This window comes from Paroedura picta, chromosome 13 (assembly GCF_049243985.1).
Source record: "Paroedura picta isolate Pp20150507F chromosome 13, Ppicta_v3.0, whole genome shotgun sequence".
Taxonomy (NCBI): Eukaryota; Metazoa; Chordata; class Lepidosauria; order Squamata; family Gekkonidae; genus Paroedura; species Paroedura picta.
This window is the reverse complement of record NC_135381.1, coordinates 31,076,577-31,089,932: the sequence shown is the minus strand read 5'-3', so window position 1 is coordinate 31,089,932 and position 13,356 is coordinate 31,076,577. Positions and strand designations below refer to the sequence as shown.

The following is a 13,356-nucleotide window of genomic DNA, read 5'->3' as shown; positions in this document are numbered from 1 at the left end:
ATGACTCAGTTGTGCCATTTCATCATAAAGGCCTCACAAAGGCCTCCGGCATTTATATTGCTAAAATTTTACAGAATAGTAATCCACTTTTTAATTACCAGTAATATTAATTTATTTAGCTATCTATCTGTTTGCTTGTTTATTGGGCTTGTAGACTTCTCTCTGACACAGTCTTAGGGTGCTTCACAACAATAAAAATTCATATGTACAAGGGGTTGAAATACAATCAACGGTTTAAACATTAATTTCATAAAATGTTTCAATAGCACTAAGTTGTTCTAATTCGAGCTTCACACTTCAGGTCCAGGCTTCAGACTATGGTGGTGAGTAGGCAGTCACAGGACAGGAGTCAGGCCTAGCTCAATGTTACTTTATGCTTACATTGGCCTCAACCATAGGCCTGATGGAAGAACACCTGTCATGCCCCCGCTGCCACCTCCTGTCTCCGAGGAGTTGCCACAACAACCGGGGCCTGCTGCCGAGCCTGCTGATATAGATCAACCAGCTCTGTCAGAGCAGAGAGGGGAAGACAGCAGAAGTCAGCCAGACTCTGTCCAGGATGCATCTTCGGGACAGCCGCAAATGCACTCCAGCCCGGATGTCATGAACCCCGATTCATGCCCCCTCCCTTGCTGTATTCTTCCCGAAGCCAAGCATCATAAAACTATAAATCCTTTCCTAGTTCCTAGCCTCCTCTGCATTCCACTGAAGTTCCCACTGGGGCCCTGCTATCTATCTGATTCCAATGACCTCGTGGGGCTGGCAGAGACAAAACAGAAATGTAACTGTTTGGATCAAAGTGGAGCCATCTGGCTTGGCTGGGAAACTTTACACCTCTTGGTATCATTTGATTTCCCACCTAAACCTTAGCCCCCCTCCCCTATGGGGTCACCTCTATAAAAAAAACACTTAATCTGTTGTGCCTTTGTATCTGCCAAGACCTTTGCTCAATGGGTCTTGGCACACATCTGTATTTCGTACTGTCTGTTTAATAAAGCTACTCTTTGGATTTTCACCTGCCTTGGAATCCTGTTCCTTTATCATGGACTTTACTAGCAGGGTTTGGCCTGATCCCTGACACCAGACAGCTCACCTGAAAGACACAGAGGGTGCAGAAGAGTGGTTTTCACTGAACACCATAGGAGCCAAAGACTGCAGGCATGCTCTCAGAGTAGATGGGGCCCAGCTGGGATAGCTCCTGGGGAGGATGAGTGAGTCCTCCCCCAGGTGCAGCCAATTAGCTGGGCTGCTTTTAGGCAGGAGAGCAGCAGCTCCTCAGCATGGATGCAATCTATACAGAAACCCTCCTGTCAGATTCCCTTTGGCTCTGCGAACTCCTGACTCATATCAGCTTCCCTGACTTCTGGCAAACGGCTTTTGACTACGCACCTGGTAATTGGACTGGCTTTGTTGACTATATGTTTATTTGAACTCTGACCTTGGCTTTCCCTTGACTACTCCTCACCTCGCCCCTAATTCTGCTTGCTTTGATACCTAATGACCCAGACTGGACATTTACCTTGCTCTGGTGTGGACTCCAGCTAGGCTCTGCAGCCCAGGCAACTCCACCCAGCTGCCACTTGGTGTGGCCAGATAGGGCAGCATAACACCATTTTGCAGGCCCTTTAGGATTTTGGTAGCTCTGATAGGGCCCAGATCTGTCCTGGCAACTCAATCCACCGGGCTCTGAAGCCACACATCTTTATGGTCAATTAAGCAAATGGATTTACTTCTGCTGACTCTGTTCTCTCACTGTGAACTGTGATGTTGCTTAGCTCTTTAATTCTAAAAGGTTGCTGACTTCTGGGCTAATCAGTCCAAACGGAAAGAAAAAAAATGATTGAGGTACACATCTGCTGCCATCAGTAAACCAAAAAAGGAAACAAATGGATTATCATAACACAGAAAGCACACTGAAACACCCAAGTAGTAAGTCTCACTTCAAATAAATTTCCCTCCCATTTTTACTATGTGCCTTTTAAAACTGGAGATGGTGGTTGGTGAGGGGTGATGAGTGGACTATGAAAAAAAAAAACAATAGTTGCATGACAAAGCAATGTAATAATACGAAACAATCGTAACTGAACTCCTTCAGATGCAACAGACATTTTTGCTGAACTATCAATTCTTTGCCTGCAAGCACTTAGCAGAAGGTTAACCTAATTGCTGCTCAAGAATGCTGAACAGTAATTAGTGTTGGCAAAGCTCATAAATAGCAGGCTTGTAATAATTTTCTGTGTTCATAATACTTATTCTGATTACAAGTTAAGCACTCTTACCTTCCAATTCTTTATCTGAATATGATTAATCATGATGTGTTTTCAGCTGTTATCATTCTTTTCTGCTGTACATCACTTTTCATCACACCAGGTAGCTAAAGCTAGTAAAGACTATGTGAAAATTTGATTGCATTAGCCCCATTCTTGGTCCTGATTGGATATATTACCAAATTATCTGAAAATGCATTAAAATTAATATTTCTTTGATTATTTCTCTGCTCTAAGAGACAAAAATATGATTATTATTTTTTCTGTCCAAATTACTGTAATTTTATTCTAAAAAAAATATTGAAATTGATAGCTATTTCTGCATCAGGTCACATTAAGGTGATTGCTCACCTAACTTCGGAAAGAAGGACCCAAGGTTGCTAATAAAATGTATTGTAAATGGCATATAATTGAAAAACATAATATGAAAAAAATTGGAAAGGTTCTGAAGAAAATAGACTTGGTGAAAATAGTCTTCTTGCACATGCAGAAAATTTAAAAGTAATTTTTAGAACCCCCATATTCATATATTCATTATCTCATATTTGTTAAACCCTTCTTGATAGTAGACATTGAGTTTAAGGTAAATTTTGAAAAAAACAAATTATAGCATTTGTGAAAACTCGGTACAAATACTCTTGGAAGGTTGGAAGTCACTGCATTGAACAAGTAAACCATCTCAAATAACTTGGCCTCAACCTATCCCGTAACAATAAATAGGCCTTTCACAGAAAGCAGATAGTTAAAACCCTGAAAGGATCCCTAGTCTTACAAACCAAATTTTTCCATCCAAAGGGAAACAATAATATTTCAGCTGCATTAAAAATCTATTCTATGAAATTCATCCCACTATTGTTATATGGCACCCCACTCTGAATCACTGATTTTAACCATGAACTGGAGTCTCTTCACTCCATGTTTCTAAGATCTCTATAAGACCGTTTATGCACTGGGAATTCATTGCCCCAGCTCCCATGCAGGAACACTAATTAAGGGCGGACTAGGCACACCAGGACAAATGCTCCCCCACGCGGGTGCAGGAAGAGGTGGGGCAACCTGCCACAACTAAAACTCCAACCTGCAGCTTGGCATGAAACCTCCAGTGTATAAACGGTCTTAGAGGTACCCAAAAGCATTGCCACCTAAGCCATTCTCACTGAACTTGGTCAGCAACATTTGGCCTTAAAAGTGTAGCTACTAACAAATGTTAGCTGAGAATTCATTTCTCTGCCAATTTGGGCAGCTTGTTAAGTGATCTATTAAGTGATTCTTATGTCTTGAGTTGATACAACAGAATTCTACTCAAACTGAAAAGTATTGGGCTAGACCTTGTTTGGCTTTTTCCAAAATCCAAAACCTTCCCATCATATGTATTTTCGCTGGACTCCCACTTATCTAGGAGGGCTCTCTTACTAGCAAGAGTAAATTCCTTCACATCTAATGTGACTTGGGGAAGGTTTCACCAAATATCTGCATCTGAAAAATACTGCTTACATGGCTGTGAAGTTCCAGACACTCTAATACATATTGGATTGGATTGCCCATCTATTTTGGCCCAATAAGCCGCGATTCATTGCTATTTGGCAGATGTAAACTCCAAATGCAGTCCCTAATCCCGCATTATAAAATCGTTTTCTGAACAAGATCCTTCCAAACTTGCCAGAATTGCAGTTACTCTTGGGAATATGCGGAAAATAAATATCCAACGTTTTTTGAGGCAGAAACATGGCTTTGTATAAGTTTTCTTTGGTATTTGGTTTTTGTTCTCTCTGGATTGTGGTTTGTTTAATAAAGGTTTCTGATATCTGATATCAGTCTCTCCTGCTATTTTTACTTTGCCATTAAGTGATCCGAAACAAATTCTTCAAAATAGAAGATACAGTGTGTGTGGCCAGAAATCAATAAGGACTTCCAAAGATTTTTTGTCGTTATTTTGACGTTTGTTTTGAGGAGTTCAGAGTTTCATTAGTGGAGCCAATAGAAATGCTAATCAGTTAGATATCTTGCTTGAGAAATGGAATTGTTCGATAACATTGCCATTACTTGCACATGGAAAATAATTGCTTTATGGAGCTCCTACACAGTTTGGAGAAGACTAATAAATGGCAGGCCTTCTGTTAATAGAAAAGACATACGCTTCCTGACTTTTTAAAGAAAAAAAATTAAAAAAAAACTTTTTCTTACAACCAAGCCTTTTTATTTCATGTTTTTGTGAAGTTATGAATCCTGAAGAATTGCAAAAATGTCAATTAAAAAAAAACCCTTACTCGAATGTAAGCTATAGTTGCGTGAGTGAATAGAAAACTTAACAAAGAAATAAAGGATGACAGAATATGCTGGTGAGCCTAGTTTGGCTTTCTGTGTTCTGCACACAGCTTTGATGCTAAGGACTGAAACCAGAGGATTGTTTAGATCAATGGTCCCCAACCCTCCTCCTTGTCCTCCTCCCTGGCTCCTGCCTCAGGGGCTGCCATGCCACTCTGCCGCCAGCTCACCTTTGGTGCTCTCCGGTGGCCGCCGTGGCTGGGGCTCCCCCTCGGTGTGGCACTGCACAGCTGCTGATGGCAGCACCCATAGCGGGTGGTGGGAAATCAGGTGGAGCAGGGGCTCAGGCGGCCCTCAGAAAAAGACTACCCCCCCCCCCCGAGCCTCAGTGAAATTGTCAAGCATTGACCGGTCCCCAGTGATAAAAAGGTTGGGGACCACTGGTTTAGATCACTGGTCTGTCTTCTGGCATCTCCTGGAATGAGCCACTCAAGTTTACCAAAAGAAGGAATCCAAGGGAGAACTCCAGCATGACTCCACCAGATTCTAACATGGTTCTTTCTCTTTTGGACTACAGCACATAGACCTACCCATATGTCTCCAGCATGGCTTTATGGCCAAGATGATTAACTGATTCTCACTAACCTTGTTTAGAGACTAAGTGTGGTGCAGCAGTGGCAGTGTCAGACTAGGATCTAAGACCAGCCTAGGACACTGGGTAGAAAATCTCCTATGGAAGCTTTCTGGGTCTATCACAGCTTTACAAGTATGTTATCTCTAACCATAATAAAGTTAAATTTGTGTGAGGACAACCCAAATCCTACCTGATCATTCCTCAGGAGTGTCCACTCTCTCATGAAGAACCAATAGTGGGCCGGTCCCATCCCAGCTTCCTCCTCCTCCTCCTCTTCCTCCTCCTTGCTGGAAGAAGAGCCAGCCTACCTTTGCTGTCCCACTTGCCAGATGAAAGCTAATTCTGAGAGTGGGGTGGATGGAAGGGAGGAAGAAGCTCAGCCTGCCATCCAGCCTTAGGACATGGAGCACAACCTCTATGTACACCTTAGATGATGGGGGTGAGGAAAAGTCCCATCCTCCTTGCAGGTCCCATGGGACCAAGCACACCCTTTGTGCTCTCTCAAGTCAGGGAGGCAGGATACATGGGAAAGATCACCCTCTAGCCCCACAGGGTCCAGCAAGGCCTTTCAGTGCACCACCATGCACCCCCTGAGAGGGGGGCCATGGAAGGTGGAGAAAATGCTGCATGTCAGTTCCTTCCTTCCTTCCTTCCTTCCTTCCTTCCTTCCTTCCTTCCTTCCTTCCTTCCTTCCTTCCTTCAATTTTCCTTTGTCTCCTTTCCTTCCTTCAAGTATGCTCAGTATGCTTCTCATCTAGAGGGAGGAGAAGCATTGACTCTAATTCAACTCTTCAGGCATACAATATTTCTGAAAAAAAGAATAATTTCATGAAAATAGCTCTAGTAGATGGCTATTCAAGAACTATTTCAAAAGGATTCATTAATATAAACATGAAGTTTTTCTGACTTTTGGGTCAGAATAAACTATATTATTTACATTCTTTTTCATTGTTTGTCTCATGGGATTTTCTTCAAGGCCTACCTGGAGGTTGATAATCCTGCTCCCTGCTCATGGTAGAGGAGTGCAGCATCAAACACAGCCCTTGAAAAGGAGTCTGCTACTCTTTAAGCATTTCACTATGCTGGATCTCAAGTTCAAGGATGGCAAGACAGATCTGGAAAGCTGCTGTACAATAAGGAGTCAAATCCTGAAATGATCCCATTTTGTTAGCAGTTGGCACCAGGGATCCTTGACGACTGACGTGCAAGGAGCCAACCTGATATAAATAGAACATTGAGGACTATTTGATCATCTGAAGGTGTTTTGGAATTTACAATGATATTAAGGAGATTATTTGAAGAAGTTTTTGATGAAAAACTTGAAAATGAGCGTTTAATTCCCAGAACCTCACTTTGACATTCCTAGAATGATCCACTGTTAGACAAGAATAATAATAAAAAGAAACAAAGAATCATTTCAAGATTGGACTCTTTATTGTAAAGCGGCTTTCTGGATCATATCTCCCTTGCTTCTGTTGATCTGGTTGGATTTCATTGGGATCTCAAGATCAAGCAAGGAACAGGTGGAGGAGGACCAGCATCCAGGAAGGACACAGTGTGGGCTTGCAGCATAGCGCCTGTTGTATTCCTGGGTATTCCTGAATTGATAAAATGGAAAAGGGTGAACAATGTTGCAAGCCAGGGTAGGTCCGTATCTGGTAGAAAAGCAAGTTATAAATGAATAAATCTTTCTCCATGTCCAGCACAGTTGCCTCACTTTGTCCTTAACTGTCTGGCTTTACACTCTCAGCCTGCCTATTCACTCCTTTCTCATCTGATAATGATTCTGCTTTGGGCAACCTCTTTCTAACCAGTGTTCTAGGCTGTCTACTGAGAAGGTTGCGATCAACTGTGGCTTCTAATCTTGCAGCTTCTCAAGCTTAGCTCTGTCTTGGCTGTCTCATTCATTCATTCATTCATTCATACTGCCCTTCCATATGGCTCTGGGTGGTTTACATATAACATCATGGGGGTAATTACATAGAACATTGCAACATAACATAACATGTTAACCAGAAAAATATTTAAACAGGAACAGGAACATTGATGCAGCTTTGGATTGGTCAGGTTCATGGGAGGGGGTGTCTGGGGGTACAGTGGGTGTTTTGGGGCTGGTTGGTCTCAAGCAAATGCCTGGAGGAGGTGGCGGAACATAAAGCTCTTTGGGGGTATAGTCAGGGAAGCGGTCTCTCAGATACACTGGGCCCAGATCACATATGTCCTTAAAGGTGATTACCAAAACCTTAAGCTTAATCTGGAATTCAACTGGGAGCTAGCTGAGTTGTTGGAGTATAGGGCAGATGTGGGATCTCCATTGTGTATTAGTGAGAATCCTGGCCGCAGCGTTCTGCACCAGCTGTAGTTTCTGGATCAAGGATAAGGTGAGTTACAGAAGTCCAGTCTTCAGTCCAGATTTCAATAGGCTTTAAGAGATTTCAGCAGATTTCAACAGTTAGTTCTTGTCTGGTATGTCCCCCCACAGCAGTCTGAAATGTCATTTCGTATTGATGAACTATGGTGCCATCTTCTTTATGGCCCCCACTTGAGAACCTCGAGAAATGGTGACAAACAAACAATGCTGACTTTAATATACCAAGTAACTGATTCAATATAAGGCCATTTAATGTATTCAATTTGTTGGGCAACCTTGGGCTAGCCATTTTTTCTGTTTTTGCCATGTGTAGTCTTGGCCCAGGACAAAACTGAGAACCCAACTTCCCCCTTATCACACCTAAAAGACACAGGTAAAAACATGCATCACAGGTTGCTTCAGAACTAAATATAGACTTCTGAGGGTACCTGTAGTGTATTTTATGTACCGTTATCTATGAGTTGTGAACCAAGGCAAGTAGGTTTTGTACTTGAGCTTCCTTATGAAAGTCCTATAAAAGCTGACTTACACCCATGGCCAGACCATTGGTTCATCTAGTTGTGTTTTATCTACTTCTGACTGGCAGTAGCTCTCTGGGGCTTCAACTAGATAAAGGCCTTTCTGAATTCCTTCTTTCCAAAGATCTTTAAATGACAATGCCAGGGACTGGATCTCAGACAACCTGTATATAAAAAAGCATACAGACCAAACTATGGCCTCACTTTAAAGGTTCAACCCCCCCCCCATTCACTATTGAATAGAACTTGTAGCAGAACGAAGCAGCTGCCCCATTATTAGAGATAAGGATACAGAAGAAAATTCCCAAATGACATTATGCCTGCTGTATTGTGGGATGCTGTTTTCTAGGTCACTACTTTTTAAAGGGCACAGGTCAAATTTTATATGTCTAGATCCTTCAGAACTTATGAGTATCATACCTGAATACAAATTATAAAGTGAAAGTTGGCTTTTAGGCAGCTTAGGGAGACTGTACTGATACTGATAGAAGCATGGAAGTTTTTGTTTCTTTCTTCCAGGAGGGGTCATGATCAGTTATGTCCCATGTGTATGTTGTTCAAATTCTGTGTTGCATTAATGGGCGGGCAAACTGTCCAAGCTGCATTGATAACAGACAACTGTCATTTGTCATCTCAAGCACTAGATGGCAATGTTCCATTATAAAAAAAACAACAACCATGGGGCTGTTAAGCCTTAATGGAGTGTTTTAGTTTAGGAAAATTATAGAATTTGGAGCAGCTGAGTATGTTGTTAAATTAACAGAAACAAATTTGATCAGAGTGGTTAATGGAATCAGCTGACAGCTTTAGATTTTGCAGTCCATCTTGATGAAACTGTCTTTCAACTTTAGCCTGAACTCTTGCACTAGAATGCTTTTAAAATAGAAGCTGATCATCAGAGTCCATACAAAACTTCAAAGAGGTACTGCACCCTGTGTTTAAGAGCAGATAATTGTTCTTTCCTTTGTTAGAGTAATGGCTCTTGTTGCAATGCCCCGTATGAGTTCAGCTAATGCCAACAAACTTGCTGGAATGGAGTAATAAATATGGGAACTTTGCAGAAATTAGGCATGTGCGCTTCGGATCGATTTGGTCAAAAAATCTCTGAAACAGGGTTGATTCGGAGATAGATTGGTCCAAAATGATCTGAAACAAAATCCCACTGAGAGACAGATCCAAAGTGGCTGTATGAAATGTGCTTCAGAGTGCTTTGAAACACTTTGGATGAGTCCATTTAAAATTTAAAGGGAAAGGCAGACAGGGAGGGAAACACAGAAAGCCTTACCTTGGCAGTCCTTCCCGCTCTGTCTTTCCCACTGTTTGCCCGAGCTCCTCCAGGTCTTGGAGTAAAGAGGAGAGGGGAGTGAAGGAGGGAGACCAATGGCTGCGCTCCCTGTAGAGGGCCAGCCAATTATTGCAATGTATTTTGTATTTATAAATGCATTGTTATGCTGAGGTCCTGCAGCTTGCTAAGCTTGCTTGCTGCAAAGGAAGATGGGGGGGGCTGGGGGGCTGGGGGGCTGGGGGGCTGGGGGGCTGGGGGGCTGGGGGGCTGGGGGGCTGGGGAAGTTAGCCTATAGGGAGGCATGTTTTTTGGGGAAAAAACATTTATTGGCCAATCATAGGTTTTTCCTTTTGGAAAATCTTCTGTGCTTGGCCAAGAGAGTAGGTGGTCTTCTTACTTGATTCTATTGCTGGCTGCTGCCTCCTGACCTGTACTGCTCTAGTAAAGGAGATTCTTTGAGTCTGACTCCCAGAGAGTGTGTTGGGCCCGGCTGGCTGGCTGGCTTGCTGCTGCTGCTGCACTGAACATTAGAGGATCTTCATTGCTGGAGAAGACATTAAATGGTTTGCCTGAGGGACTCCTCTTGATTCCTCCCTTTTCTTCCTCCTCTTCTTAATCACACTTGACTTGACCCCACTTCTTATTTTCAAACCTAATCTTCCTTTTGGTTTCGGTGGGTAGGGTCTGGGGGAGCTTTGGGGTTCACTATTCCTTTCTCCTTGTGTTTCTTTCATCTTTTTTATCTGACTGAGGAGCAGCACTGTTGTTTGGCTTTTCTTCTTGGGATGCTGTTGTGTTGCTTTTTACAGTTTTTCTTTCAGTTGCCTTTTACAGTACTTTCAGTGCTGTCTTTGCAGTGTGGGTAGCCCACCTTGGGGTGGGTGTCCCGCTGCCCTGCTGTTGTTGTTGTCAGCCACTGTCTTCTTCACCCCTGGCTCCTATGAACTTCTGGGCAGCCCAAGAAGAACCAAACAGTGCCCCTCAGGCCACAACAATAGCAGTAAACCAGAGCAGAATAGCAGGCCACCCACTCAGGGAACCATAGTACCCAAGGTGGGCAACCCACAACAAGAGCAACAACAACAACTACTACAACAGCAATCAAACCAAGCAGCAGCCCCCCAGAACCATCCACAATAAGCAGTGCCCCCCACCCAGACCACAAAAGCAGCAACTACAACTTTCAGGGTAGCTCTGGGAGCCTTTTCCAAGTGTCAAGAAGATTGGACCAGGGGGTCCAATTCTAGGGGTTCCCCATCCTCTCTCCATTATATCTAGTGATGGGAAAAAACACCATTGAAAGTAATAGGCCCGTTATGTCCTATGGTGTTTTCTCATCCGAGGATATAATGGAGAGAATGGGGAGCCCCTTTGAGAGCCCCTAGAATTGGACCCCCTGGTCCATTCTTTTTTAAACTTGGAGGGGTGTCAGAGAAGAGCCTCTTGAAGCTACTATGAAAGTTTGGAGCCTGTAAGTCCTCTCTGCCATGCAATGGAGACTTCATAAAACTTAAATCGCCTAAGTCAATAGCACCATTGACTTGAGTGGCCACCGGAGCACTTCTTAGGAGATATCCAAAGCTTCAGTTGAAGTTTTGACAATCTGAAGTGGCTTCATCCGAAGCTAGAGCAGTCTCGATATTTTGCTTAGCGCACATGCCTAGGAGAAATCATTGAAACAAAATAACATTTCAGGATAACAGACAATCAGTCAATGTCTTCAGAACTAAGGAGAGCCCCTAAAGTAAAGGAGGTCCAACAACAAATGATGTATCCTAGAGACTCGAGAAAGCCCAAAAACGAATCAAATCTGAGATACATATGCTAATTCCACTTGTCCAGTTGGTAAGGGATGATCATTATCATTTTCAGACTGGTATCTGCAGGGAGGGAGTGCTGTGGAGAAATATCAAAGTACTTTGGAAACCTTCTATTATGCATATTCCAGTTAAGTTCATGATCTTGCCTTCTCTATCGCATTAGTTATACAGGGAGTCATTTCATAAGCTGAAGTATGGGCTGGGCCTTGATTTAACATTATCCTTTCAGTGACTTGGGGAGGGTCCTTATGTTATTAACCAAAAGCAAGTCCTCCCAAACTTCACGAACTTCAAAAAAAAATAGCAGATAAGAGATTTGTGTGCAATTATAATGCAAATGTCTTGAGTAATAGAAACAACAAGTGAGAGATCTTCAAGGATGTAGGTGGTATCTCATTTATCCTTCCCCACTATTTCCTCTTTCTCTTCCTTGAAAGTATCTATAGCTTCTCACCTTTTCTTGCTTCATTCTTTCAGTCTTTCATTCCCACTACCAGCCAACCTACCTTCAACTATCTCTCCTTCTCACTCCCAGCAGCCTCTATTTTGGAAAAATTTGGCCAAGTCATCCAGAGCTGGCTGTTAGCAAACTCACAAGTCTTGCAGGGGACACCTCACTATCCTTTGCAACACCCTCCCCACATTATTTTCTCTTTTTTCTCCCCCAGTAGCTTCCAAAATTTCATTTTTTCTTTTCCTCCTCCTCTCCTTTCCCCACACTAACCAATGAACTTTTGCCATCCAATCGCCATCTCTATTTAATATTTGCCAATTATACTAATGAGTTTTATGGAAAAAGAGAAAGGGCTTTCGATCATTTTCTCCTCATACACTTTCCTTGGGACACCAAAGTCTAGGGAAATGTCCAGTTAAAAACTGATTAGAACTTTGTACAAAACCTTGTTGATGAACATGGAAAATCAATTCGCTCCTTCCTTAGCTGTTTTCCCCTTTGCCACGATAACAAGAACACAAAACAAAAAAGACTTAATTCATTAACTCGCATCAGCAGCTGTTCCTGTGAATATACTAAAAGCAATCAATTGGAACAATTGATAGAGGCAAGAATAAACAGAGACATGAGACAAGAGAGGTGTCCATTTAAGGTAGCTGTTTTGCTTAGCTATGTGCCTCCGAGATGCTTTTGCACATGTTACCATCATGCTTTTGCAATTGTGTATGTTCTGACATATAAAGAAATGTAAAGCACAGATGCATTACCTACATCTAATCAGTAGAAGAAAAAGTCTAATTTTCATTAAGGCACTGAAAATATTTATCCATGGCCACAGTATTTAGTTAATTTCTTTTATCTGTGTATGAAATAAAATGGTGTATTATTGTTAGGAATGACAACTCTGGACTACAAATCTTCATTCCAAGACAGATGAGGATGGTGGACTTTGAAAAATAGCTATTATTATTGTTGTTGTTGTTGTTGAATTTAATCCCTGTCACTCCCGGAACCGGCTCATGGCGGGTAACAATAGTCCTTTGTTAAAAATCTGAAATAAAATCCCACTAAAAACAGGAAATAACAACAGTAACAATATAGAACAATACTACTGCACCTACTGGCAGTTATTGCAAATAAGTACATAATGTTTTAATGTTGATCTTTGTGGTTTTCCTCCACTTCCTTTGCCCTTATAGTCTTGACCTCATCTGCCCACATTGCCTTGTGATGGTCATAGTAACATGTGATTTTTGCCATTGACACCATGACACTTCAACATGATGCAATTAAGGACACGTCAACAAGTAATGTGAGAAGCCATAGCTGATCAGATTAAAAAGCAATGGCAGAAAATCAAACCAGAGGCAAAGAAGTAAACAGAAGTAAGCAGCACAAAAACCAATAACAACAACAGAAACTCTGAAAAGAATCCAAATAATCCATCGGTTGACTACAGTTCATGAAGAGCTAGATGCAGTGGCCCTCATGTACTAAAGAAAAGGGTTGCAATCATATAAATCCAAACTTTAGGAGATGAACATGCATGAAGCTTCTTCTAGTTGTGCTGCATGTGTATTTACTGAACTTCCTTTAGCAGGAGGCTGTTCTGGTCTTTTATGCCCAACTGGGACACATGTAGTAAGAGTAAGGGGCAAAGAGTGATCCCTCCATCCTCACAGCCTGGATGAGCATTAGTATCCACAGCAGTTAAAGAGAGAACTGGGGGGGGGGGGGGGCTA

At 42.3% G+C, this 13,356-nt stretch overlaps 1 long non-coding RNA gene across 1 annotated transcript in view; it reads left to right on the top strand.

The window, feature by feature from the left end:
* The first annotated feature begins 1,289 nt into the window (after nucleotides 1–1,289).
* Nucleotides 1,290–13,356, top strand: part of LOC143823123 (uncharacterized) — a 44,318-nt gene continuing 32,251 nt past the window's right edge. Inside the window, exon 1 of the long non-coding RNA XR_013226385.1 lies at nucleotides 1,290–1,392. This is a non-coding gene — a long non-coding RNA (uncharacterized LOC143823123). The remainder of the gene's footprint in view (nucleotides 1,393–13,356) is intronic.